Below are 27623 nucleotides of genomic sequence, written 5' to 3'. Positions count from 1 at the left end.
GAACAATTCTCTGATTGTGGTTTTGGCTGCTGTGGCCACCGTGCTGCTATCCAAATCAGATGCTGGCAAAGGACCCAATGTTCTGCAGCGCGACGTACCTGACGCTTTCAAGGTAAGGAACAATGGTTCATAGAAAATATGAGAACAATCTCCTGTAGGAGTTATTTAATTTATGCATAAGCTCTTGATACTAATCACCTGCTGTTTTGCCGATGCATGATGCTGCATTTAGTGTAATAACGTGAAAAACCGCGAAACAATTATCAAACAGAGAAGCGCGGTTGCAACACCGAAATGTGAGCATGAGACGAGGACGAAGATGCTAGTAGTAGCAATGTTCACTCATGGTAAACATATATTCCAGATGATATGTACGTGGGATCAAAGAACGAGGTAGACTTTCTAAGTGAACCAAATATCTGGAAGATCGATCTATTATGCACATTTTCTCTTGTGTGATTCCTATTGTTGCGCTTCTTCTTTATCTTTAAATTTGATGATGATGCGTTCGAATGACGTCGCTGCTTCTTGGCAGATGATCACTGGCCGATGCGCGCTGTACTACGAGGCGTAATTGAACAGTCTCACTTCTTGTAGACCTAGCGCATTTATATGGTCTATGTCCTTCCTTCCGCTCGATATGAAGCACTATCAACGAAGATCAACCGTACTGCGGTGGCGGCTGCGTATAGCGGGGCCACGCGGGCCTTATCTTGAACGCGATCTGCGATAGGGACACATTGCGCCGAGTGCTGATAGCTTGTTGCACTCATTGTTTTCGCCGCTTTGTTCGCCTTGAAGCGAGAGGCACCACGAAGGTCACTTCTCTTGAGGCCGTGAGCCCTATCTTGAAAGTTATCCTCTTGCTCAACGGACGGACGGATTTCCTCATTGTGTAGGCATAGGAATCGTTACGCATGTCGAAAGTGCGATTTGTACTTCTGAACAGGAGGTATAGGAATGCTTACAGTTTTTGACAGCACTGGCATATTATAATTTAACCGGAAATTTTGTTATCACCCTGTGCTGTCGGAGTACCTAAGTCTAAGAGTTACTCAACACAGAAATATGATCAACGCTGTTGATTAGCTGAATTGACTTCATTTCTATTTCTTGCAAATAAGTACATCCCCATTCATGATGTTAGTAGAGAAGCCGGAAAAAAACGTCTGTTGAGACGGTCGAATATTTTCACTTGTTAAAAGCTGTGAGAAGTTCATAAGCCGCCTAACTGAGCGCCTGCTCTTGCGTGCTGATCTTCAGGGAAATACTCTCAGTAGAGACAGAATAAATTGTCTTGTTGCTTTTATAAATAAATTTCGCCAGGCATTTCGCTAGAGACCTGCCGTAATGACTAAGCGATTATAGTGCTGTGCTGCTAAGCACGTGGTTGCGAGATCAAATTCCAGCCGCATTTCAATGGGACCGAAGTATAAGAACGTCCGCGTCCTGTGCATTGGGGGCACGTCAAATTTCCTGAGGTGGTCAAAATTAATCCTTGGCCCCCCACGGCGACGGTCCTCGCAATGAGATCGTATCTTTCACATGCAACACCCCAGAAATAATTTGTTTAATAGTATAGCTTCGAGGGGCACCGAATAGAATCAGTGTTTCGTGTTGTGAAAGCGCATATCAACGCTATAAGGCTGTTTCACATGGCGCAATTTTCAGTCAGCGACACGGCGAATTCCGTCGCTCGTCAACCACCGCGACGTCGTCGGCTCTCCGCGACTGGATTCCAACAAATTGGTCACGCCATCGCTCAGTCGCAACGATCCCCGCGAGGTGGGAGTGGCAGTGTTTGTGACGAAACACAGCGCCATCAAAATAGGCGCTTTCCTGTTTTACTGCGCGTTGGTAGCTCTGTGTAGCAACGTGGCGAGCCAGATTTCGCTATGCTTAGGGCATACCCACCAGCGTTTTCGTCTTAGGAGCTTCATAAACATTTTTATTTTCTTCCGCTTCTACAATTCATTTAAAAGGAGAAGCTGCACGCTATTCAGGTCGGGAGAAGGACGCCGCTTCAACATAAGGCACGTAACCACTTGATCGCCACTGTCGTCAACCTCTTCGTCGCTACATATTGCGCCAGCTGCTTATACATGCACACATAGTAGCTTGTTCTGCAAACACAAATACTCTTCCAGGAAAAATAGTTGTGGCTCCCATAGTAACAACGAAACTAGAGTGTACTAAACGGAACCACTCCACCAAGGCCACAGAATCCTAACGCTCATACTTGCGGTGTTATGCAGAACCTCACTCATCGTATCCGCAAGCTGTCGTAAAGTCTCAACGCTGTTAAACGTGAAAAAACGGCGCACGTATTCTATTACCGAATAAAGATAGGAAAATTGGAATATTGGAACAGTTTTGGTGTTGTTCTTATTTAACGATGCAGGCATGGATACTTCGTGAGCAGGAGGCAACCTCGCGCATCGCTGCGACGGAAATCGCGCTGCCGCAAACGCGTGTATATGCTATCAGTAAAAATCGATCTGCGACGTGTGCGGCAGAACGATTTCTTTTTTCGCCCCAATCGCGCCATGTGAAACATCCTATATAAGCAGATGCGGCTTTTGTTGCAGTTATGACGATCAGTGCTGGCTGCGCAGCGACAGGCACACCACACAACAACACATAACAAATAAGCTCTGACATGACGGGAACATGGACTTGGAAGTTCAGCGTGCTTATGCCCAACGTATCCAAACGTGAGCCATTGGAAAATCAAGGAGAAGCGTCAGACTACTTCCATAAAAACTGCCGGATCCGTCTAACGTACACTCGCCCAGAAAAAAATTGGAATACGCTTGAGTTTCGCCTTCAAGAGTGGAACACGATAGCGTTATCGCTTAGAACGACAGAAAGCAGAGCTTGTTGGTAAGGATTCATTATGCAAACTAGAAGTGAGGCGTGCAGACAGAACAAAAGAGTAGAGAAGTGGACAACACGAACGCCGACTATCAACTGAAGGGAGCACTGAGGCGAAAAAAGAAAGAAGACACAAAACTCATCTGCGCATGCTCAGGAATGGTAACACCACGTGTAAATCGGGTGCATATGCCGGTCTACGCTAGAGATAACTGTTAAGGCACTTAATCTCTTCCTTATGTAAAGTAATCGAAGGCTGACTCACGCATGCACTTCCCCCATTATAGATATGCCATGCCTCTACCATAAGACGCGTATCTTCATTCTTATGCCTGTACAATATCGCGCATTCATCTAACTCTGGCGTGCAGTTACAATCTCGGCAATGTAGCGAAAGATTCGAAGGCGATCCACCGGTTAACGACCTTTTATGTTCCATTAGCCTCTGATTGATACACCGTCCCGTTTGCCCTACGTAGAACTGGCCACAGCTGAGGGGAATTTTAGAAACCACACTCATACGACAGTCAGTAAAACTGTTGTTCTCATTGTGCTTCACTGGACAAATATCTGTTCGTTTTTTGCCTTTTACCCGCTCCTTTCTATTCTGTACGGCAGCGCATATCTTACCTAGCTTATTGGAAGCAGTGAAAGCAACATTAACATCATGTCTACTAGCAACTTTTTTAAGCCTGTGCGACACTGAATGAATTGTCGCACCCCGTTCTCACCACCCACTTAAAACAATCTACGCGAGCCAAATGTCGTGATCGGAACGGACAGCCGGGCCACGACGCGCCACGAAGGCGGACGTGATCATGGGGCTGACGCCTCGATGGGCTCGTCCTCTATCTCTCTTGGGAGCAGCACCCAGACGCATGACTCCTCACCAGGATTACGGCACACATCGCATGGGACGCTTTCCCACAAGACGCGCTACGGTGCAGCGATCACGTCAGAGGCGTCCCGCATCGGACGCTGCATCAGGCATCGCGCTCCGAGCGGAAAGAGGAGCCGCATCGCTAAACACGAGGGTTCGAGTGAAACCACGCTAGAAGTTGGAAGGGGAGAGAGCGAGAAAACTTATTAGACGCAAGGGTATTGGGACGTCCTAGCGGTTCCTTGCACGGCTCCAATGCGCTCAAAAGATACGAAGGGGAGACGCGGGCTAGTGGCGTGAGGTGCCCCTCTTGCGATTGGCGCTGTGGCGGCTTCGATGTGCACAACTTCGTTTACACAACGCAAATCAAGAGCTCATTTTCGTCTTGCTTGTCTGCTTCTATAGAGCGCGTTTTCTGTGACGCTATTCCGCGCGAGAACGCCCCGTTAGTGAAAAGGAAGAAACAACGAAGATTGGCCACGAAAAAGTGCAGCGCGGAAAAAAGAAAGATTACTTGTCGCGTTGGCTACCGTGTCCTATGCGTCAGCGCTCGTGAATCGACAAAACGCGGCCGTAGCGCCGCAGGCAAGCTGATGCTTGACATAGTTTTGCCCGTCGAAGCCGCCACAGCGCCAATCGCAAGAAGGGCACCTCGCGGCTACATACGGTTGTCGCCGGAGCGCAAGAAGGAAGTGCGGAAACATGCACACTTGCAGTCTTGGAGGGACGCGCAGGCGTCGGTGTTGACCCCAGTGGTGCGCCGATAGACGGGGAGGAGGGCCGTTTTTTTTTTATTCAGATACCCTAAAGGCCCTTATGAGCATTACATAGGGGGGGGGGGGTTAACAGCAGGATATTTTAAACACAATTAGGGGGGGGGCAGGCAATGTAGAACACCGTGGTAAAGATCACCGAATACAACAAGAAAATATAAAAAGAAAAAAAGGAAAGAGCGCCACGCGCTTGCGCGCCCCCAAATATATTGTGGGTGAGTGTACCTTTAAAGAGAGTTGCAGGGAGATGCCAACTTTTAAAATTTATTATTCTACCAGTAAAGTTTCGTTCGTTCTCCGTCCTCGCTTCACCGTTGGAACTTGAAGCTTCTCGGATGATGATCGGCAGTTGTTGATCAAATGCAGGCAGGAAACGATGAGATCAGATGTACAAGAAGTATTTATACGTAAACGTTTCTATATACATGGCAGGTAAAACAAACACACTACAAATTTGAACAATTGAGAAACAAAGTCTCACTCTTCGACTGTCTCAATGACTGTTAGAGCCCAGACTCGTTTTAACGTACATCGTACGGAGGCTCACTGATCTATCAGCAATCCTGATTTCAGCCAAGTCTGAGGGACAGCATGTCGTCCCGACTTTTATAGCAAAAATATACAAAGAAAAAAAAAGGCGGTAGGGCCGTTGGCCCGTCCCGCAGGTTCAGTTGCCAATCAGAGTCAATTGTTTGTTAAGCCACAACCCACAGGGATGGGCTTACTCTCAAAAATAAACATATTGGAAAACAAAGCTCTTTTCCTTCTTCGCCAAAACTCCGTTGCCCTCTCATTTCTCTGTAGTTAGTGACGGGCTCAGCAAAACACGCCAGGCCCGAACAAGTTATCGTCAGACCGTTTCAAATCCCAACGGCGTCTAGGCCGCAAATGTCTCGGAAGCAGGGGCATCGACACCACGAAGTGCCGCTGTAGTCAAAGTTTGGCCGTGTGGGAGACGGATGGCCCTCCTTGTCCTTCAAACTTATTGTCTACAAGACAAAGTCCTCCGAGTGCGTGTTTCCAAGACGCCGTCGTCCGAATGCACTCTTTACGTGTGCACCGCATTCCTACAGCGTGCACGGTAAGCCGGCCTTCGACCCCACACAGGCAGTCGCACCCAACAAGGCTGGCGATTGCGTTCCGGACGCGTAGAAGATTAGGTCCAGGCTCACTGCATGCGGCACGGGGTCAGAGTTGCTAAGTCCTTCTTAACCTCGGCGGCGCCTCCAATTTGTCAGGCACTCGGGCGCCAGACCCACAATACCTTGTACAGCGGTCCGTTTCAAGGCTGGTCTGTGTGACCGTCGGCGGACTGCCAACACCGTGCGCACTATACCGACTTCCCGGAATCGGCACTCGCCCGCCTGGCGCCTGCCGCGACGCGTCACCCAACCCCGCGCGTTGCCTGTGACCCCACATAACACAGCAACTGTCGCCCCGCTGACATGGGGGGGAAGTGAACCCCCTCTCTATACACAAAGCACGAGGCCGATTCTTGACACTTAAGAACACGAACAATCAGAGCGACCTTACACGTCCCTCCTAAAGAGTATACTGGGCTCACAATGTTCCCAGCTATACTACAAAAGCCAAAGGGCACTGTATCGTAAGATTTAGGCTCTGAAGGTTCCGTCGTCACAGAAAATTGACATACGCTGCCCAACACGGGTGCTGCGGAGTCCGTAAGGAACAGGAAAATGAACTGAAAGGACCACGGAAAAAAACAATTTTCTCACAGCGATAAAAGAAAAGGGCGAAAGCTCAACACATTCATGACAGTGAGCATGCAAAAGAAACACTCATGTATGTACAGGAACACTCCAACGCACTGCACGGCACAACAGCAGCAAAGTAACTAATGCAGGTTATATACATAGTGTGTCCACAGTCCTATAACCCTCACACTCATGGACGACAACAGCCACAGAAAGTTCCACCAAGGCTGAACTGTCCCACGCACACATCCTTCGGGTGAACTGGAACATTCACGCCTGTCCCAGCTGGCATGGCTGTTTCTGTCTATCCTTTCTTTTCTGCTCTTTACTCGATTGGCTCCCATGAACCATTCGAGAGCCTTGACAATGCATCAGCATTGGCGTTACATGTTCGTTTCCGGTGACGCACCGTTACATTGTAGCGCTGTAGTGAAAGCGCCCATCTTGCTAACTTGGCCCCCTGCGGGGTGCTGGTTGTCAAATATGACTAGGTTATGATCAGAGACAACATTCACCACTGCTCCGAAAAGCCAGTAGTCAAATTTCTTGAGTGCCCAAATAATAGCAAAGGCTTCTCTCTCTATAGTCGACCAGCGCGCCTGTGTCGGGTTAAAGCGATGGCTAGCAAAAGCGATCGGCTTTTCTTTTCCGTCCGCTGACATTTGAGCTAAACAGGCACCGGCCGCCGTCGCCGACGCATCAGTGAATAGCCAGTACGGCTGATGAGGCTCAGGCGTGTTCATGGCGACAGCCTGACAGAGAGCTAATTTCAGGCTTTCGAACGCGCACTGCGCTTCTTCCGACCATGGAATTGAATTAGGAACCCCTCGCCTTGTCAAAGCTGTAAGCGGGCTCCCCACGTCGGCGTAGTTCTCTCTCAGAGTTGAGGGCACCGCAATTTCACCCGTCCAAGTTTGCTGCAATATTGATAGGGACCCATTTGAGTTTCTACCGTACAATAGCCTGAACGGCGCCACCCCGGTGGTATCATGCGGCATTTCGTGATACGCCCACAGAACAAATGGGATCAGCTTGTCCCACTTTCTTTGGTCCCATTCCATTACATGATACAACATATTTTTGAGGACTCTGTTCCATCTCTCAACCACTCCGTTGCCCTCAGGGTGTTCGGCAGTGGAGAACCTGGGTGAACAGCCCAGTTTTTCTAACATTAACTGTGTCAGTTGAGATTTAAAGTTAGTACCTTGCTCTGAACAGATCGTTCCCGGCACTCCAGTACGACTGAAAATTTCCAGTAAAGCCTCGCATGTGGCCCTCGCTGTCAGGGATCGGAGCGGCACTGCCTCCTTGCGTCTTTCTTCTGGTAGGACCAGTTGTCTCACTTTGACTCCCGCTAAGGAATCCCAATGGTACAAAAGTCCGTCTGACACGAACATGCCAGCTTTGCCGTTTCTCGCATCATTCCAGGCCTTTTTCAGGCTTTCATCGGCAAGCTGAGCAGCTCGAAATCCCTCCCGCTGACTGGGCACCCCATTTACATCTTGTATCAAACTATTCCCTTGCAATTTAGGGATTTCATCTGTCGTTTCTTCGCAACTTAGACCGCAGTCTGGGTCAGTGTTATCGACCATTTCAACTGATCGGACCCCAACAGAAATGGCTACCCGCGGAATATTTTCTCCTCCAAACTCCTCTTTTTCCTGCGCCTGTAGTAGTTCCCAATCGTCCTTTGACAGCAGGCAGTCAACCCCGTTTGCAAGTTCGTCTGTAACCGCGCACACCAGATCGATCCTCTGCGGTTGTATCACAGCCCCAGGGCGATGTTTGCCTACGGGCAGCGTAGCTAGGTCAGCTCGAATGGTCTTTCCGAATGCCGACTCGAGCCTTACTGTTTCCGATGGCTACTGTTAAACGACGGGCAACATGCTTTTACGGACGACCGTTATCTCACTACCTGTGTCCAATACAGCTTCCGTTGCTATATCCCCGCACATGATAGGGATTAGGTCCAGCTTCGACCTCCCTGAGCTAGCATTTTGAGCTACGACATGTACTCTAGCGCTTAGCACCCTTTCATGCTCTGGTGGTAGTTCTTCACTTACAACAGCAACCTTCTGTACCCTTTGTTTTTGCAGAGTCGGTGCCTTCCCCTGCTGTTCTTTATTTGAAGATATTGGGCAGTCTCTGGCTAGGTGGCCCTGTACATGACACACGTGGCATTTTAAATTTGTCCTCTGCGGGCTAGCTAGTTTTGAGTGCTGCAGCAGTGAGGCTGTTGCGGCTGGCTTAGTTGCTCATCCTTTCCCTTTAGCTTGCTCGAAAGTCTCGAGCACTTTCGCCACCTGCACTGGCTTAAACCAATCTTCGCCCTCCCTCAAAAGAACATGTTCAAGGGCTTCTGAGCTTAGACTGGCTTTCATACGGTCAGCGACCATAAGCTCCGTCATAGCTTCTTTGGTGTTTGCATTTCGAGATTGAAGGTAATAGGCCAAATAAGTTCTCGCGCGGGACGCGAACTGAGCCCAAGTTTCCTCCTTTCATTTAGATGCCTTTTCAAACCTCTCCAAGTATTTAGCTGGCGTGAGCTTAAGTTCATCTAATACTGCCTTCTTTACAGTCTCATAATCTGTACATCCCTCGTCATTAAGGCCACGCAACAGATAACGAACCCGCTCGGCCAGCGCCGGCACGATCAAATGTACACGGCTGTGTTCCGGTACTTGAAAAGATGAAAACAACTTTTCAACCTCCTCAAACCATATTGGAACGTCAGCGTCACACGGCAACCGGTATGCCTTAAGCACTTTAGCACATTGCGCTATTCCATCCGTAATGTCACGGTGGCGATCGCTTCCTTCCGACACTGAAGGCGGCCTGCCCGACTGCTCAAGCTCTACTCTCCGTGGAGCAATGCGCTCGCACTCTAGCTGTAGGTGCACCTTTTTCAGCTCCAGCTCCAGGCGTCTCACCGCCATGGCCTCTGGATCTGTCGTGCTCGGAGCCTGCGAAGCGCCTTGCGTCTCAGTATCCATTTCAGTATCCGACGTCTCAGACTCGGTCTCTCCGATGCGTTGTAGTTCCTGCCGTCTCTGACCCTCTCTTTGTTCAGATGCCGTATCAATGTTTACGTTAGCCTCACTCGTATTTGCTGTTCTGCGCGTGAACACCATTAACCTAACTGAACAACAGCCATGCCACCCTAGACAAAACGCAAGGAATCCCGCTCACCCTTTGCTGCTGGGGGCGCCGCCTGACGTCCTTGTCCAGATGAATTGCACCCCTTGCGGAATTCACTGGTGGCCCTCTGATTCCTTGCGCCTGGCTCGCTGCTCATTGCTCGTTGTGGGGCTTGCCGATCCTGTCGTGCTGCGCCAGTAAAGTTTCGTTCGTTCTCCGTCCTCGCTTCACCGTTGGAACTTGAAGCTTCTCGGATGATGATCGGCAGTTGTTGATCAAACGCAGGCAGGAAACGACGAGATCAGATGTACAAGAAGTATTTATACGTAAACGTTTCTATATACATGGCAGGTAAAACAAATACATTACAAATTTGAACAATTGAGAAACAAAGTCTCACTCTTCGACTGTCTCAATGACTGTTAGAGCCCAGACTCGTTTTAACGTACATCGTACGGAGGCTCACTGATCTATCAGCAATCCTCATTTCAGCCAAGTCTGAGGGACAGCATGTCGTCCCGATTTTTATAGCAAAAATATACAAAGAAAAAAAAGGCGGTAGGGCCGTTGGCCCGTCCCACAGGTTCAGTTGCCAATCAGAGTCAACCGTTTGTTAAGCCACAATCCACAGGGATGGGCTTACTCTCAAAAATAAACATATTGGAAAACAAAGCTCTTTTCCTTCTTCGCCAAAACTCCGTTGCCCTCTCATTTCTCCGTAGTTAGTGACGGGCTCAGCAAAACACGCCAAGCCCGAACAAGTTATCGCCAGACCGTTTCAAATCCCAACGGCGTCTAGGCCGCAAATGTCTCGGAAGCAGGGGCATCGACACCACGAAGTGCCGCTGTACTCAAAGTTTGGCCGTGTGGGAGACGGATGGCCCTCCTTGTCCTTCAAACTTATTGTCTACAAGACAAAGTTCTCCGAGTGCGTGTTTCCAAGACGCCGTCGTCCGAATGCACTCTTTACGTGTGCACCGCATTCCTACAGCGTGCACGGTAAGCTGGCCTTCGACACCATACAGGCAGTCGCACCCAACAACAAGGCTGGCGATTGCGTTCGGGACGCGTAGAAGATTAGGTCCATGCTCACTGCATGCGGCACGGGGTCAGAGTTGCTAAGTCCTGCTTAACCTCGGCGGCGCCTCCAATTAGCCAGGCACTCGGGCGCCAGACCCACAATACCTTGTACAGCGGTCCGTTTCAAGGCTGGTCTGTGTGACCGTCGGCGGACTGCCAACACCGTGCGCACAATACCGACTTCCCGGAATCGGCACTCGCCCGCCTGGCGCCTGCCGCGACGCGTCACCCAACCCCGCGCGTTGCCTGTGACCCCACATAACACAGCAACTGTCGCCCCGCTGACATGAGGGGAAGTGAACCCCCTCTCTATACACAAAGCACGAGGCCGATTCTTGACACTTAAGAACACGAACAATCAGAGCGACCTTACACTACCTTTTATTCCCTTCACCCCTTTCCCGAGCCCACGGTAGCCTGCCGGTACTTGCACTGGCTAACCTCCCTGTCTTTCCTCCCCTTTTGTTTCTTTCTCTCTCTCTGCAGGGAGATGTCGGCCGTACTTTTAGTCACAGCAAATATTATAACATGTGTTTGTTACATGCGGTTTATTAAGTTATTCTGATGCTTACTGAATTGAAAAATGTTTCACTAAAACGGAAAAACGATATATTTTATATTTACTTTAATACTTCTGACGTCCTTGCGATTTATGTTTTTTTCTCTTTGTCGGCGCGTGCTGTCAAGAAGGACAGGCAGGCGTTTTCGCAAAAGACGAGCTTCCCACTGGAAGAATGTTTGGGCTAGTGTGGTAGTGGCCGTTGAAAATATACATGCATGAGGATATGATTTGCTGACCTCCTCAAGACCAGTCCATCACTTGGCTTATGAGCTCAACTTGGCAATGTCTACTTCTGTAAATTAATTATTGAGAATATTAGAGAGTGTTCGATTGCTTATAGGGGTACACACAATCACTGTTACCATCTGGGAGATATAAATCTACCATTTCATAAGTTAAACTTAAAAAAAGATACGTTCGTACACAAACAATCTCAGGTTCGTTGTTACGTTCGTACACAATCTCAGGTTCGTTGTTGGCATTAATGCGATTAGCATTTAGGCAACTATGCGACCCACCTATTGACACCTGCTGAGCGACCCATCTATAGACATCTGCTAAACGCCTTACAAATGAGCCGTGTACTGCGGGCCGTCTATTCTAGCTCACTGCCCCGTGGACGAGCCGCGCCATCCAACGGCGTCACCGCAAAGCCGACGCGTGTCTGAGTATACATCACGAGAACATTCTATGAATACATGGGATGTCCCAGCAAATTTGGGCCAAGGTATAAAAGCGCGACGATTTAGACGGACTTGACCAAATGGATGGTGCACATGAAACAAAACCTTCTTTTTAATATTTAGCTTAGCAGCGTAATTAACATTATTAACCTACTGTACAAATATTAACCTTCAGACAAAGCTTTTAACGGAAAAGTTCCAGAGCCTTCTAGCAAATCTCAAATATGGCATCTGCTATATTTCTACTTGTTACGCAACCATCGTTCCTGCAATTTGATAGAATGCTCTGAAAGCACAAAAAAATGAAACAAAGAAATTCGCTTGGCAAAATCGAAGCAAGCACCAAAAATAACGACGGAAATGCTGCTTAATATGGATGAACGCGGTGACATCTTAACAGCGCCAAATGTATTGCTGTACCACTCAACGTTGTACAAACATGACAGGCAATTGAGCTCAGTCGTTTCTGTCATGAGTCGGTGGAGGCGATAATCATGTATTATCGACGCCTCTCGGTATATATGGAGACGTGTGGTTTTCTGCGCATATGAATAAAAAAATCAATTTCACGCTTACGGCTATTTTCTAAATACTCAAGTTTCACATGAAGGTTGCATTTTATTGTGGAGATTGTAGGATATAGAAATTGCTACTGCAACCAGCTCGTTCTTGGGGAAAATATCTTGTATTTTTAGTTTTGCCCAGTTCTTATGCGATTAAGTGATGTTCAAAACATGGCTGCTGTGTCGCCACTTCGTCGCTTCCGTCATTTGATGTACTTCGAAGAATGCAACTGGATATAAGTATACTATACACTATATATGCTGGATATACTAAATACTGCATACACTATGCTATACTATATACTAGTATATACTATATACTGGATATAAGTATAAGTAACTGGTATCAACGTACTAGCCGCTGGAATCTACAATATAGGCGACATTGGGAGGGGGGGGGTGAAATTAGAGCATATTTGCATCTTTTTTGAGAAACTGACCCGCCGTGGTTGCTCAGTGGCTATGGTGTTGGGCTGCTGAGCACGAGGTCGCGGGATCGAATCCCGGCCACGGCGGCTGCATTTCGATGGGGGCGAAATGCGAAAACACCCGTGTGCTTAGATTTAGGTGCACGTTAAAGAACCCCAGGTGGTCAAAATTTCCGGAGTCCTCCACTACGGCGTGCCTCATAATCAGAAAGTGGTTTTGGCACGTAAAACCCCAGATATTATTATTTGAGAAACTGAGCAAATAATCAAGCGAAGTTGTCGTACCGAACAATCCGGACCATAAAATGTAATCTTGCTGCGAGATTCGAGTGAGAGTGGGGGGCGTATTCTCGGATGATCACTTTCCACTATATCACATTCAGTGCGCACTTATTGGGTGATTGAGCAAAACCAGATAAGGTGATTCGCTTGTTCAGCACTCCGTTACGCGAATGTTAGTATCGCCGAAAGTAAAAGTGCAAGATTACGTCACCAGAGTAGACGTAAGTGCTTTATCTCCTCTCTATATGTTATTTGGCGACATACGACGAAAAACGCGCACAACTGCACGTTTAAGCGCAGATGTATAGACACCAGGTGCAGTCTGGTGTCGTGGGCACAACTTGCAAAGAATTCTTAGGTTGTTAACTGCGAAGATTTTTTTCAAGCACATGAAAAGTTCTGAAGGAAATGAGGGCGAATCTGAGAGCGAGGCAATTCCTGAAGGTAGATATCTCAGTTATCTTTGTTTCTTTATTTTATGAGTGAGCTCTTCACTGCACAGTCCTTCACAGGGAATAGGTATCAATGTACTTGCAGATGTCCCGGTGTAACTAACCTGACGTATATACTCTACGAAGCTGTCACCCTTAATATTAGAACTTGAGCGTAGAGTATACATTGTCACATTTTTAGATCTTCTGAGGAAGGCGTCCCTTCATAAATGCACAGCCTACCACCAAAATTTTCGTTAGGCAATATACCTAAAATGTCGTTTCTTTCCTCCTAGGTATTCGCGGCGTTCCCTTACGCTGTCGCCATTTCCGACGCTGACAATGACACCATCTTTGAATGCCTGACGACGAAGCGCAAGGACTTTGACCCCGAGGCGAAGACAGTAACCTATGTGTGGTCAATAAGTAATGGTCCTGGCAAGAGGTAAATCTTCCGTAACTCTGGTTTTCAAAAAAAATAAACCAAAGCAAACACCATAGCGATATTCAAGGCTACAAAAGCGTCATAGTTGGGCACAATAATGCCTGTGAAAAATAGGTGCTACATTTCAACAATATCCTGGTCTAACCAGGATATCCTGACAATTTGAGGGCTCCGCAGTGTCCGAACAAAATGCTCTGCTTCCTATATTTATGAATAATTAGCAGCTATCACATGTAAACAAGAACAACAAAGCGACTTCTCGACTCAGTTTCGCCATCTGGGGTAAGTGAAGCTCTTAAATGAAGCTAAAATTGCAGATCCCACGCTTTTTTGTTCCGTGCAGCGGGAAGAGATCTCACGCGAAGCATTTTGTGGAAATCTAGCTAGCCTTTTTATGGTTTGCACGAGGTGACACATATGCGCGGAAGGTGCGCAATTATGTGTGCGACGCGACCTTGTGTGTGACGATTCCTGCATGACGACGCCAGCAGCACGGTTGCATTGTCGGTGGCATGATGACGACAATGACAATGACTGAACCTCCTTTTAAGCAGCACTAACCTCTTCCTTTGGAGATGTGCTTAAATGCTGGCGCAAATTGGGAATGCATGACGAGGCACGCTCGCCAATCTTTTCCAGGAAGTAACTCGAATGAGGATCGCCTGTAGCACAGTTTACTCACGCCTTCTATGACTGCCTCTGTGACCTCATGGGTGAACCGTCTGGCTATGGCGATGGCGGCTCCGGTTAAAATTCCAACACCAGCCACCTTTCATCTTCATTGAAAAGATTGCGGCTGATGAGGCAGGACAGAAACATTACTGCCACAAAATACCTGTTAGTATAGACATACAACGGTGCACAGTAATGCAAGCGGGGTTAAAACAAACATTTGTTTCTCAAAACCTTGCGTTTCATCTATCGTAGCTTGTACATTGTTGCCTACGTATTGTTGATCTGTATCGTCTCTAGAAGCAATAGTTATTACCTCGCACCGAAGGATACCAAAGGCAAAGGATAGTGTACCGCAGAGTCACACTGGAAGGAAGCGCTAACACTCGAAAACTAACTAGAAATCGAAATTATTTTGCCACGTTTTCTATTTTTGCCAACCATTCCATTACGCACGCTAACGTTCAGCTCCAGAGGAGTCTTAAGGCCCTCCTACGCCAACATTGCGAAATAATTATTTCAAGATATTGCATTGAAGAAGTATTCTTGTTTATTTCTTTTTGCTGGCATTATATTCCAGCGTGACAGTAAAGAAAGCAACAATTTTACGCGCATCGACAGAAATGCAGTGGTATGCGACGCAGTTCCGCAGGAAAAAATTGCGGTGATACGAATTGGCGCTGCTTCCACACACATTCACTTTTATATCCCAACGAATGGAAGTAAAAAAAATATAAACGAAGTAATAACGCTTAGAATTGGCATAAAGTTGATTGAAAACGCGATGTTATTAGAAAGCTTTTCCCGAGAGGCTTCTTTCTAAGCATATGAAATCCGAGAAATGGTTTTCCCTGCTATCAGTGCCCCACATTTTATGAACATTACTGCATTTTAGTGAAAAATATCAAGGATGCCTAGGGGAAAGGAGCAGTGTTGAAATTAACGCTATCAATATTTTACAAAAATGCTTGAATATGGCGAAAAAAGTCTCTGGAATCATATTTACAACATTCCAACACAACATGACATATTATATCACAATTACGTGACCTCTATTATTGCGATATGTGCTCTCAACACGAAGTACTCCATTAGTAATCGCGTATCTAAAATTTTAAGCTTATAAGTGTAAGTCCATTATCGTAAAACAAGAATTGGAGCCTATTTTAGTGCTTTCTGCTGTCCCAAGAAATTGTCTAGTTCAATGAATTGTAAGAAACCTCATTAAAATCAGATGAGCGGTTGGCCAATAAGACAATTTCTGTGTTTTACATGTATTTAAATGGACAAATTAGAACTGACTAGGAGGTTGAGCTTAAGCTAATTTTTAGATAATATTTAATGATTGACGAAATACTTATCAGTTGACGTCAGAGGGAAAATATAGTAAAAGGACAGGTGGTCGCCAGAGTCTGAATATAGGGCGCTGCCTGGCACATAAAAAGCATTGACAGAAGTGCAGTTCCAGAACACCAATTTACGGTAGAAATGAAAACAATATTGGAGAACTAACGCATATTTTAGAATACGTGTGAAAGCAATATTTAGTTAAGTGAGTAATTGCAACACACTTAATTGCGAATCATAAATTCTGTTTATTTTGATTCTATGCAAATGCAGTCTTTTGTGTCGTTAACTTTGTTTTACACTGCGCAAGTTACAACTAAGACTTCTTGCACCCTCTTATTTTATGGACTCCAGTGTTGACAACCTTCGCCCCTATGCAAACACTAAATGAGGTCGAGAGACAGTCTGGCACGCGAGAGCAGTCATGTCACAAGGATGAAGGCGGTCCCTAATACATTTTTGGGGGTTTTACGTGCCAAAACCGCGACCTGAGTATGAGGCACGCCGTAGTGGGGCACTCCGGAAATTTGGACCACCTGAAGTCCTTTAACGTGCATCCAAATAGAAGTACACGGGTGTTTTCGCACTTTGATCCCATCGAAGCATGGCCGCCGCGGCCGGGATTCCGTGCCGCCACTTCGCACTTGGCAGCCCAACACCATAGCCACTAAGCAGGTGGCCTATAATAATTGTCGATGCTATTACACATTGTTAAATGCCCCTCTCATACAGATACCGATGAGTTCACAACATAGGTGCGTGCTTTATGACGTGAGGCATTCTATGTATCCGGTGAGTGAATGATGGAACCGGATGCAGTAGCAGCAAAGCCAATGATGGGAAAGGGGGAAGGAAAAATTGTGGTGGCTATCTATCATTGTGACATCGTGTATTAAGTTGTCCCAGCTATCTACACGATCATCACTTCACGCTGAAGGGTGTCGAACAGGAATCTGATAAGGTATGTCAACCGATGAGTGCTGTCGTGCCCATGCTTAACTCATCTTTAGAACCCTTCTCTTTTGGCGCATTGTTAAAGAAATATACCTACGCATATAAAGAAAGCAAAGCACGATTGATGGTAGCACGCTCACCACAATGTATTGGTAGTTATTGGCATTTGAAACGCTGACACTTAGAGTTTACTGTCATGCTCATGCGTATGACCTTTATTGAAAGATGAACTGTATTAGGCGTTGCACAAAATGGGTGCTCATTGCGGAATGTTGCCTTTCAGGAAGCATGTTGGTTTCCACCACACCGCCGGGGCGACGCCGGATGCCACAAACTTTACAGTTGGTAAAGGTACATACATTAAATATTCTCACTTCATGATCATACTTGTCAAACTCAACCCTTGCTTGGCTGTGTCGTAAGGAGGCCACAGTGCCTGAATTTCTCATTCAACGCTAAATGAAAAAAAGCTGTGAGCCCTTCTGGAAATTTTTCTTTCGTACCATAACATAAAGATGTGCACTGCCATCGCCGAAGGAAATTCGCCGCATATAACAGCGAAATCTGTTGATTGATCCTGTGTAAAAATAAAAGCGTAACAATTACACCTTGAATACTATTGAAAATCTTCAGTCGGCACATTCTGTTCAACGTTTCCATCTACATTATAGCTCCCGTACTTACCGTGTCCGCCGATGTATATGCGCAACACTGTCGGTATGCTCTAGACTGCCGTGCTGCACTTGTGTCTGACGTCTGATGGCATGAGACCTTTCAAGTGCAGCTAGTCCCTTGTGGTTGTTCTACGTCAGCTGAAGACGACTGCATTTGTTCCTGGCACGTACACCACGAAAGTTATCCACGCTGAATCCAGTGACCCAAAGTTTGGTGCCAATTAGCTGTAGTGGCACTGCCTTTGAAACGGGGCGACAACACCGCGCCTACTTGAGCTAATGATACCATACAGGAGTAATTGCAGTCAAGCATTGTGCAAATCTCTAGTTGACGTTTTTTTTTCTCTTCATGAAAACGTCTGCCTTCATATTGCAAACTTATCTACGACTCTGAAGACTACGGTATGTGTTTATGTTGTTGAATGCTTCTTTGTACAAAGCCTGTCTCTTAATAATTCCATGGTTTTCGGGGAAAACTAAGCCGATATAGATGGGCAACACCGACCTACATGATAAAATTCTTTTGCATTTATCTTGCACCTTCTTTTGAATAAACATCAAGCACTTTCCTCCTCGCTCTCATTCTGATTATTAACCTTGCTGTCGCAAATAAGCATATCCTTTTGTTTTATTATTTCGACTTCTATGACCCTACTCCGAGCGCGCTGTTATTCTCCTACCGATGGGGATTAGGACACTGTTAGTTATACGCCCATAGGAGAGTATATCAGTTGTTGCTCTTCCAATAACAGATACCTTTATCGAAACGTTGCCTCCATAGTCGAACATTCCCGTATTCGATCATTGCAGACCACTTGCTACTTCTGTGCATAGACGTGTATTGTAAACTTTTACCAATTAGCAATTTCCTTGTGCTTAAATTTTCGCATATATTTGCTTTGAATTCCTGCCTTTTTGCAGATTCCAACAAGGTGGAAGTGGCGTACGTAATTTGGAGCGACTACAAAGACTGCGCCATTACGGAAGTTCCGCACTTCGGAGACCGTAAGGATTAAGTCAAAGGAAACTCAATTGATCGCTCTATCAAATTATTTCTTGCCTTTGAAGCTAAGCTTACGTGACTGACGAACTATTAACAGTCAGGACAAGTACAAAAATTGAACAGTTCCTCATATGGGGCTCACGCCCCTAAAATTAAGGGCCGAATGTTTCTGCTTTCAGATAAGGCAAGCAACGATCCCTTCTCCAGTACAGCGAAACCTAAATATTGGAGGAATTAGCTACATTTTGGACTTGCGAAAGCGGTCATCTTGGTGTTTTCAATGAGAAATAAATTCTTGGCTGATCAGTAAATCTGAGCTAGCGGCCCCATGGTGTGCTAACAAAAAAGTAAAAAAAAGTCAATGAAGCTTTCAAAGAAAAAAGTAACGCCAAAGTGACTAGAAGCATGTATTGTCTGTGAATGGACGTTCTGTACAGTATAATGAAGGAACGAAATTTGACAACGTCATCTAGGTTGATAAAATTTCCTCCATCTGGAATTTTATAAGCACTGGAATGTTTATTTCCATCGGAATTAAGCATTTCATGTGGTATTTTTTTACCTGAAACAGGCAGTATGTTGAAGCCTCGAAGCGGGCGAAAGGTGCTACTGGCAAGCTAAAAACGTTTTACACTTCTCTTAGCAAGAAAGCAGGCCGAAAGTCCTCAGTTCTGGCACTGTTAGTTAATCTACTCTGCCAAATAGCTGGGACTGTATGCATATATTATAACCCTAGGTTAGTGGAGCCCTTTTTTCTAAATCAACAATTGGCTATTCTTCCTAATACCTAGTGGCATTGTGCCACCAAAAACTGTAACATAAAGAAAAACGAAGAATTACTAACCAATGTGCTTTAAACAAAAAAAAAACCTAAGGTCGCACGCAAGGGATTGTTGCACAACCAACAGAAAGGCTTTCATATCCTCTCAAAAGATGAAACGCCAACAGAGACAGCCCACTAATGAAGGGTGTGCTGTCTCTGTTGGCGCGTCATTTTTGAACCCTATGGACCAACTAGCCTCACAACGTGTTCTATCTGGATATTGTAAATGACAGCGTGACACTACCTTGTATGGTCATAACTTAGCAATCGTGCTTAGAAACATTGATAGATAGACAGAATGCGCTTTCGTTTGCAGCAATTTATGTACCAATCAGGATGCCCATGGACGTCGCAGATAGTGTGCAGAAAGATACTTTACTTTTCGGAATTCATTGAGAACTCCATTTGTTCTTTTGGTGGCGATTGTGACCAAGCCGCTCCCCTTGCAAGGATCGGAGAAACTTACTTATAAAAGATCAAGAGGGAAGTGAGCAGTAGAGCTCAGTTCATCTGATACACTGTACTGAAAGGATGCTTGGACTGATCCAGGAAGCAAACTGGGATATTTGTAATAAAGCAGGATATTTACATACATGCGAGAACAAAAGTTATTCATATAAACTTGTGCGTCTTTTTAACTTGAAGCTCTTTGAAGGTCCGTTGTGGGTCATCAGATTTGGTATCACCTCTATCAAGTCTCTTGTATGATGCCAGGGTTACAAGAGACTCAGTGTGCAACTCAGAGAAACTGTGAGACTCAGAGTGTGCAATGGAAGTCGGTGGTAACTCCGTTAGGCAGGATACCAGCAAACTATCGCAGGAGACGAAAGATCTGATCAAGAAACGCCAATGTATGAAAGCATCGAACCCTACAGCTAGAATAGAACTGGCAGAACTTTCGAAGTTAATCAACAAGCGTAAGACAGCTGACATAAGGATGTATTGTATGGATAGAATTGAACATGCTCTCAGGAACGGTGGAAGCCTAAAAACAGTGAAGAAGAAACTAGGAATTGGCAAGAATCAGATGTATGCGTTAAGAGACAAAGCCGGCAATATCATTACTAATATGGATGAGATAGTTCAAGTGGCTGAGGAGTTCTATAGAGATTTATACAGTACCAGTGGCAACCACGACGATAATGGAAGAGAAAATAGTCTAGACGAATTCGAAATCCCAAAGGTAACGCCTGAAGAAGTAAAGAAAGCCTTAGGAGATATGCAAAGGGGGAAGGTAGCTGGGGAGGATCAGGTAACAGCAGATTTGTTGAAGGATGGTGGACAGATTGTTCTAGAGAAACTGGCCACCCTGTATCCGCAATGCCTCATGACCTCGAGTGTACCGGAATCTTTGAAGAACGCTAACATAATCCTAATCCATAAGAAAGGGGACCCCAAAGACTTGAAAAATTATAGGCCGATCAGCTTACTGTCCGTTGCGTACAAACTATTTACTAAGGTAATCGCAAATAGAATCAGGAGCACCTTAGACTTCTGTCAAGCAAAGGACCAGGCAGGATTCCGTAAAGGCTACTCAACAATAGATCATATTCACACTATCAATCAGGTGATAGAGAAATGTGCGGAATATAACCAACCCTTATATATAGCTTTCATTGATTACGAAAAAGCGTTTGATTCTGTCGAAACCTCAGCAGTCATGGAGGCATTACGGAATCAGGGTGTAGACGAACCGTATGTAAAAATACTGAAAGATATCTATAGCGGCTCCACAGCCACCGTAGTCCTCCATTAAGCAAGCAACAAAATCCCAATAAAGAAAGGCGTCAGGCAGGGAGATACGATATCTCCAATGCTATTCACAGCGTGTTTACAGGAGGTATTCAGAGACCTGGATTGGGAAGAATTGGGATAAAAGTTAATGGAGAATACCTTAGTAACTTGCGATTCGCTGATGATATTGCCTTGCTTAGTAACTCAGGGGACCAATCGCAATGCCTGCTCACTGACCTGGAGAGGCAAAGCAGAAGAGTCGGTCTAAAAATTAATCTGCAGAAAACTAAAGTAATGCTTAGCAGTCTCGGAAGAGAACAGCAATTTACAATAGGCAGGGAGGCACTGGAAGTCGTAAGGGAATACATCTACTTAGGGCAGGTAGTGACTGCGGATCCGGATCATGAGACGGAAATAATCAGAAGAATAAGAATGGGCTGGGGTGCATTTGGCAGGCATTCTCAGATCATGAACAGCACGTTGCCATTATCCCTCAAGAGAAAGGTATATAATGGCTGTGTCTTACCAGTACTCACGTACGGGGCAGAAACCTGGAGGCTTACGAAAAGGGTTCTACTCAAATTGAGGACGACGCAACGAGCTATGGAAAGAATGATAGGTGTAACGTTAAGGGATAAGAAAAGAGCAGATTGGGTGAGGGAACAAACGCGAGTTAATGACATCTTAGTTGAAATCAAGAAAACGATATGGGCATGGGCAGGACATGTAATGAGGAGGGAGATAACCGATGGTCATTAAGGGTTACGGACTGGATCCCAAGGGAAGGGAAGTGTAGCAGGGGGCGGCAGAAAGTTAGGTGGGCGGATGAGATTAAGAAGTTTGCAGGCACGGCTTGGCCACAATTAGTACATGACCGGGGTTGTTGGAAAAGTATGGGAGAGGCCTTTGCCCTGCAGTGGGCGTAACCAGGCTGATGATGATGATGATGATGATGATGATTGATCGAGTCTCTAAATCATTTCCAATTATTAACCACCGCTGTTCCAACAACTGGAAATGAGTGTCAAGCTTTTAGACGTCTCAGCTTGTGTTTTTCTCTCTATATCCTGCCGTTGTTTAGTGGCCACTGCGTTGCGCGGCTAAGCTCTAAATTGCAGCTTTGGTCGCGGCGGCTACACTTGGAGGCCAAAACACTCGTGTACTGACATTTAGGAGCATGTTAATGAAGCACAGGTGGTTAAAATTTATAAGGGGTCCCCCACTGCAGCGTCCTTCATAATCACATAATTTGAGCAAGTAGAATCCCAGTGCCTTAATTTTTTTTAAACGCGTGGAAAGTTTTCGGTTATGAATATAGCTTCCAACTTGCTGTTGCAACAGGCAATTTTCTAGTGCATTATCACCTATCCATATCTCTTGGAAAAAACGGCGCTTGCAAATTTATATCGGAAAATATTGCTCGAACGGTCTCTCCCTCGTTGCATTGTTGTCTCAGGATTGAGAGGGATGTACATAGAGTATCTAGTACGGATACTTGGACTGGAATTCTGAATGCGGTAATTACTTCTTGTAATTTAATGTAGGACGGGTATTTGCAAGAATAAGGACCCAGAAGCCACGCCTGTCAAGTGTTACAAACTACTGCGAGTTACTGACAATTAGGAAGTGAACAACAGATTCGGTGTTAAGAGTCTTCAATATTTCTTAGCAACGTTAGTCGACTAATACATACGGGTTCATTGAGTCAGCAAATTTAAAGCCCGTGAGCGTGTTTATGCACTGGCATATAACCAAAGAAAAAGGTTAGGTTATAACGTAAGACAGTCACGTTTCTAATTGCTAGCTTTGCTGAATGAACAGCCGAAGAATTGACTTCATAATGGTTGTCTCATTAAAGATATCACATAAATATTAGCTTCCAATAATCAATTTTTATGTCACAATCACTTCGAAATAACGAATAGATTGTTCTGACGCACGGTGTGCTAACGCTGCTGGGCCATTCTACAGAGGATGCTAAATACACAGGCTGAAATCATGCTTGCAAGAAATCTACTTCAATTTCTGAAAAAGTTCGGGCACTTTTTTAAGGGGTCGGATGGAAGACAACACTGCAATGTGTCGTCTCCCTTCCCTCATGCCAGGAAGACTGAATCCCCGTGAGAGTAAGTTCGAAAGCTCATCTGAGAACTGTCGCAGAAAGGTACCCCACCTTTGTTTTTCGCCCTGGTGCTGACACTAATTATTGTGCCTGTCAATCAATCAACTTGATACCAGGCTAGCGATGACGAGTGGGCGAAGTGTGGTTGGCATCGTGTGCATGGTTCACAATATTTACGCTCATAAAATTGAGGTCAGCCTTTTTATTTAAAGTACCTGTAGCGTGCTTTCGTAGTATTTCACAGAGAGAAAGAAACAGCATGTATACAGGGTTCAATTACTGTGATCGGAGCCCCTATTCTAGGGACCGGACCCCGTCACGTCTTGGGCTCGCCGGATGAGCTCCAGCTGGGCCCGAGGTTCGCCGTGGCACAATACGGCCTCCCACTGCACATTTTGGTGTGGGCATCTTTGGAGTATCGACGCCATTAGGTGGGTGTTGGCACTCCACCGTGACGTGAAAAAGTTGTTGGTGAGGTGCTGCAGCCTGGACATAAACTGGTTTAGGAGGTAGGGGAAAAGGGTCAGTAGGTTCGGAAAGGAATTTGTTTTCGGGCGTCTCAGACGAACAGCTTTTTCAAGGATAAATGATCTGGGGGGGGGGGGGGGGGGTATGGCTTGTATATAAAATGGCAAAATCTTTCCTAGTCCAGAGTGTCTGTAATCTTGTGTGGGATGTTTCATGATTTAGGGTATGGGTTGGCCGTCTCACTGGGAGGGTCCTCCCGGCAGGTACGTACTCGGACAGCGCATGAGCGCCATCATTGCCCGGCGGTGAGGCGTGGCCAGGTATCCAGATCAGCCTGACCCTCTGGAGTGCGGTTCCGATGGAGGTTCGCGCTAAGATTCGGTGTGTGGCGGGGTACACAGCGTTCCCCGTAGGTACGCCCTAAAGGTGTCCTGCGAATCCCTAATTATGAGGTGTGCGTGGGAACTATTGTTGTTTAAGATGGGCAAGATGGCGGTTGCTGTAGCTACCTCTTCATCCTCAATGGGGCTGGCGTTAAGGACGGTGATTGATGATTTGATGTGGTGTTTATCACCTATAACTACAACCACCCACCTTCTCTGCTCTGAGGCAGTGTCCTTGTGGTCGACAGCACCGGAAGTTTGGGACTCAATGAGCTGGTGAAGGTATTTGACGCGGGCCTATCGTCTCCCTTCGTGGTATTAGGCGTGCGCGTTTCGCGGGACCGGAAGGTAGTTCGTGTGCAGTTCGGTGGGGATGGTAATGCTGGGAGCACCCTAGCCGTCCTAGGAAATACCTGTCCGGTTACTTCTGTCTGAGTCGTTGCAACTGAGTAGGACGTTGCACCTCGAGTAGCTCACTCAGAGTGCTATGCACTCCCAGTGCCAGGAGCTGCTCAGTTGAGGTGTAGATAGGGATTCCCAGGGCTAGTTTTGTTGCCTTTTGCATGATGACGTTGATTTTAATCTCGTGTGATTGAATGAGCATGCGACACATGCCTCAGTGATTCTAAGCAGATCGCGTTCCATGAGGCCGGATCGGCGATTAGCAACGCGTCGTATCATGACCATTATTTCATCTGCGTGTTGTTCTAGGATGGAAACCATGTGAATCGCCCTGGCATCCGCTTGTACATAGACTCCAAGCATTCGGGCTGTTCGCACTGTAGGTATTCGGGTGCCCTTAAGCGTGACATTTATGTCAGCTGGTTGTGTTAGGGATCTGAGTCTCAGAATCTGGGTGATTACTCAGAGCTCACATATTTTGGGGGAGTAATCAAGGCTGCCACCTCACACGTACTACCTGTGATCAGATTACACAAGCTTCGGTGATGACAGCAGATAGAATCATCGATAACATTCGAGAAACTTCTGATAGATGAAGGTGCATCCCGCGCTGAGCGATAACATTTGTTAGACGGTGAAAAGCGGTGAAACAATAGAACAATGAACAGGTACACGTGTCAGTACACTAATCGTCAGACATTTTTTGTTTTTTCTCTTGCTCTGCAGAATGCACACTATGGGTGTCGAAAGAAGTGGAGGACCTAGTACCTCAGTACTGTCTCGAGCAGTTTCACGACGTGTGTGGTGTCGTGGTACCCCTTCATGACAGCGACCTCTGCGAGGATGACGACAATGACGAGGAGGACCAAGATGACTAGGCGCCGAAAGCACACACTGCATAACCCGCTGTTAATAGCCAGACGGTGGTCAGGATTGTGCGGTGAACACGGCCAAGATTTTTACCAAATAAAGTTTTGCTTGGAAGTATTGATGCCATATTATTACGCCCAAGTGTATATTCTTTTTTCTTTCATGTAGTGCCAGTCGAGGCTTATAGTGCAAAACTCAAGGCAAGTTATCCGAACGATTCTCGACACAGGCAAAAGCTAGCTGAGGTGTATTGTGCAGATGCTGTAGGCAAGCGAAGAGAACTCGCTGAAGACCAAATTCACAGCGAAGGAGCGTGAAGCGTGATTTTGGTATTGTTAACGGAAAAATGGAGGTCATAATGAAAAGAAATGAGCAAATTAGTTGGCCGGGAGAGTTTGTCTCTAGCCATTGTAATAGGAAATTCTATGCCTGTATTTAGGACTTTGTTGTTTGAAACACAGTAATGCAGACGGATTATATACAGAGAACGACGGTTGCAATTGCAGAAATTCCTTTCACATTGAGTCAGTGTTGGTGCAGAAGTATTTCTATAAGAAAAGTTGATATGCCAGGAAGATTTTTTCGGCAAGTGGAGTTGATTACTGTATCAGACCTTGCACCAGTATTTCATGTACTTGTCAAGAAGAAAGTAAGACTTCACTATTGAAGCTTTCAAGTAAATGCTACTGAAAACCATATTTTGCCAACTATAAGGGTTGATGAAATTAAAACGGAACAGTGCTGCGAAAATGGCAGGAACCATGTTTATTTAAACATAATCTCAGTGGGCACTATGGGCACACCAAGAAAAGAAACTATCGGCAACTTTTCATAACAATACTAAATTTCACACACGATGTTCTACAGTTTAGGCCCAAACAATGAAACGTTCCTTTCCTTCGAGCGCTTCCTAACCTTACGTGAGGCCTCCTTACAGCGAAGGACCGATGGAGGAAGCAAGCATACTCTGAAAGCTCCCTTCACCCGTCCTCACGTAAGGAGCGGTTGCCGCCATGCCTGGGTTCGAGATTATCTCTTAAAAGCTTTAGGCGAACACCAGAACACCACTATTCAATAAAAAAGGTTGTATCGTCACACAATCTTTAAGTTGATGAGCTAATATAGAAAAGCGTGGACGCTTTTTTCTAGTTTTGTTTATTAAACCTAAAGAAGTAGCGTATTACGGTGCAAAACTTGATGTGATCCAGCAACGCTGGTACGCCGGCGTCGTGCAACGCCTAGCAACGCTTCCATGCCGCACGCGTGACTGAAACGAACGTGCCTGGCAAAACGTACCGTGCTCGCGCTTCTCCGAAGGTGGGCGACAGCACGCACGCGCAAGCAAACGTCACGTGGTTAAGCAGTGAGGCGAAGCGCTCGTTCAGGGCCAGGAGCGGCGTAAGGACGCATGAAGGTAGCTTGGTCCAAACAATAAAACGTTCCTTTTAGGTGTGTGCGAATATTGAAATTTTCGATTACGAATCGAATACGAATAAGGCGAAGAACTCTCTTCGAATATCGAATCGAATATCGAATACATGTGTAGTATTAAAAAATTGCAAGAGAGGTAACAATAGCTTTATTACCCTTTTAAAAATAAGATTGCATTCTACAAGGTTGCTTCAAATTAAAGAGGTACTCAATTATAGATAATGGACTCAGGTAATGCCCTCAGTCAGGTAAAACGCTTGTTACAGATTGTAGTGAAGGAAAATTAACTGCTCAATATGGCCAGAAAGTAAACGCTCTCTATGCACTGTCACATTTCTACCGGTAGAAAAGACTCTTTCACTAGGAACTGAAGTGGCAGGGATCGCCAAGTACTTCCGGGCGAGTGCACTTAAAAGCGGGTACCTGAAGCGGCCAATGGACTGCCACCACTCACAAGGATTCATGCCCCTTTCCAGAAGAGGCTTTTGCGCGTAGTCTGTAACTTCCCCCTCAGGGGCAGATGCCAAATGTGTCTTCTCTTTGTTCATCACTAGATCGTCAAAAGCATTCCATACACTCGATGCTACCAGTGGACACGAAGTCGACGATGGCACGGCGGTGTCCCCACGGTGTTCCACGACGGCTTCCTGGAGCTCCCTTGTCACAAGGTTTTTCAGCCAGATCATCTGAACAGATGCCTGATGAACTGTGGCCATAAAGCGCGGATCAAGAAACATGCCTAGGCTGGCCACTTCATCAAATTTCCACTCCGCACCAAGAGCCTTGATACATTTTGAATCAATGTTAGCAAACCCTGAGTTGCCTTTGCAACCTTCAAGGCAATAGGGCATTCCAAAAATAATTGGAATTATAAAGCTTGGTGAAA

General features: G+C 46.0%; 1 long non-coding RNA gene across 1 annotated transcript; it reads left to right on the top strand.

The window, feature by feature from the left end:
* On the top strand, positions 1-25303 carry LOC135913243 (uncharacterized). The gene is made up of 5 exons (XR_010567922.1): positions 1-112; positions 13706-13854; positions 17111-17178; positions 18423-18506; positions 25163-25303. It is a non-coding gene; the product is annotated as an uncharacterized lncRNA (long non-coding RNA).
* Positions 25304-27623: the final 2320 nt, after the last annotated feature.

This window comes from Dermacentor albipictus, chromosome 5, assembly GCF_038994185.2.
Source record: "Dermacentor albipictus isolate Rhodes 1998 colony chromosome 5, USDA_Dalb.pri_finalv2, whole genome shotgun sequence".
NCBI lineage: Eukaryota > Metazoa > Arthropoda > Arachnida > Ixodida > Ixodidae > Dermacentor > Dermacentor albipictus.
Note: the sequence above shows the minus strand (reverse complement) of the source record. Positions and strands in the feature narration are given on the sequence as shown.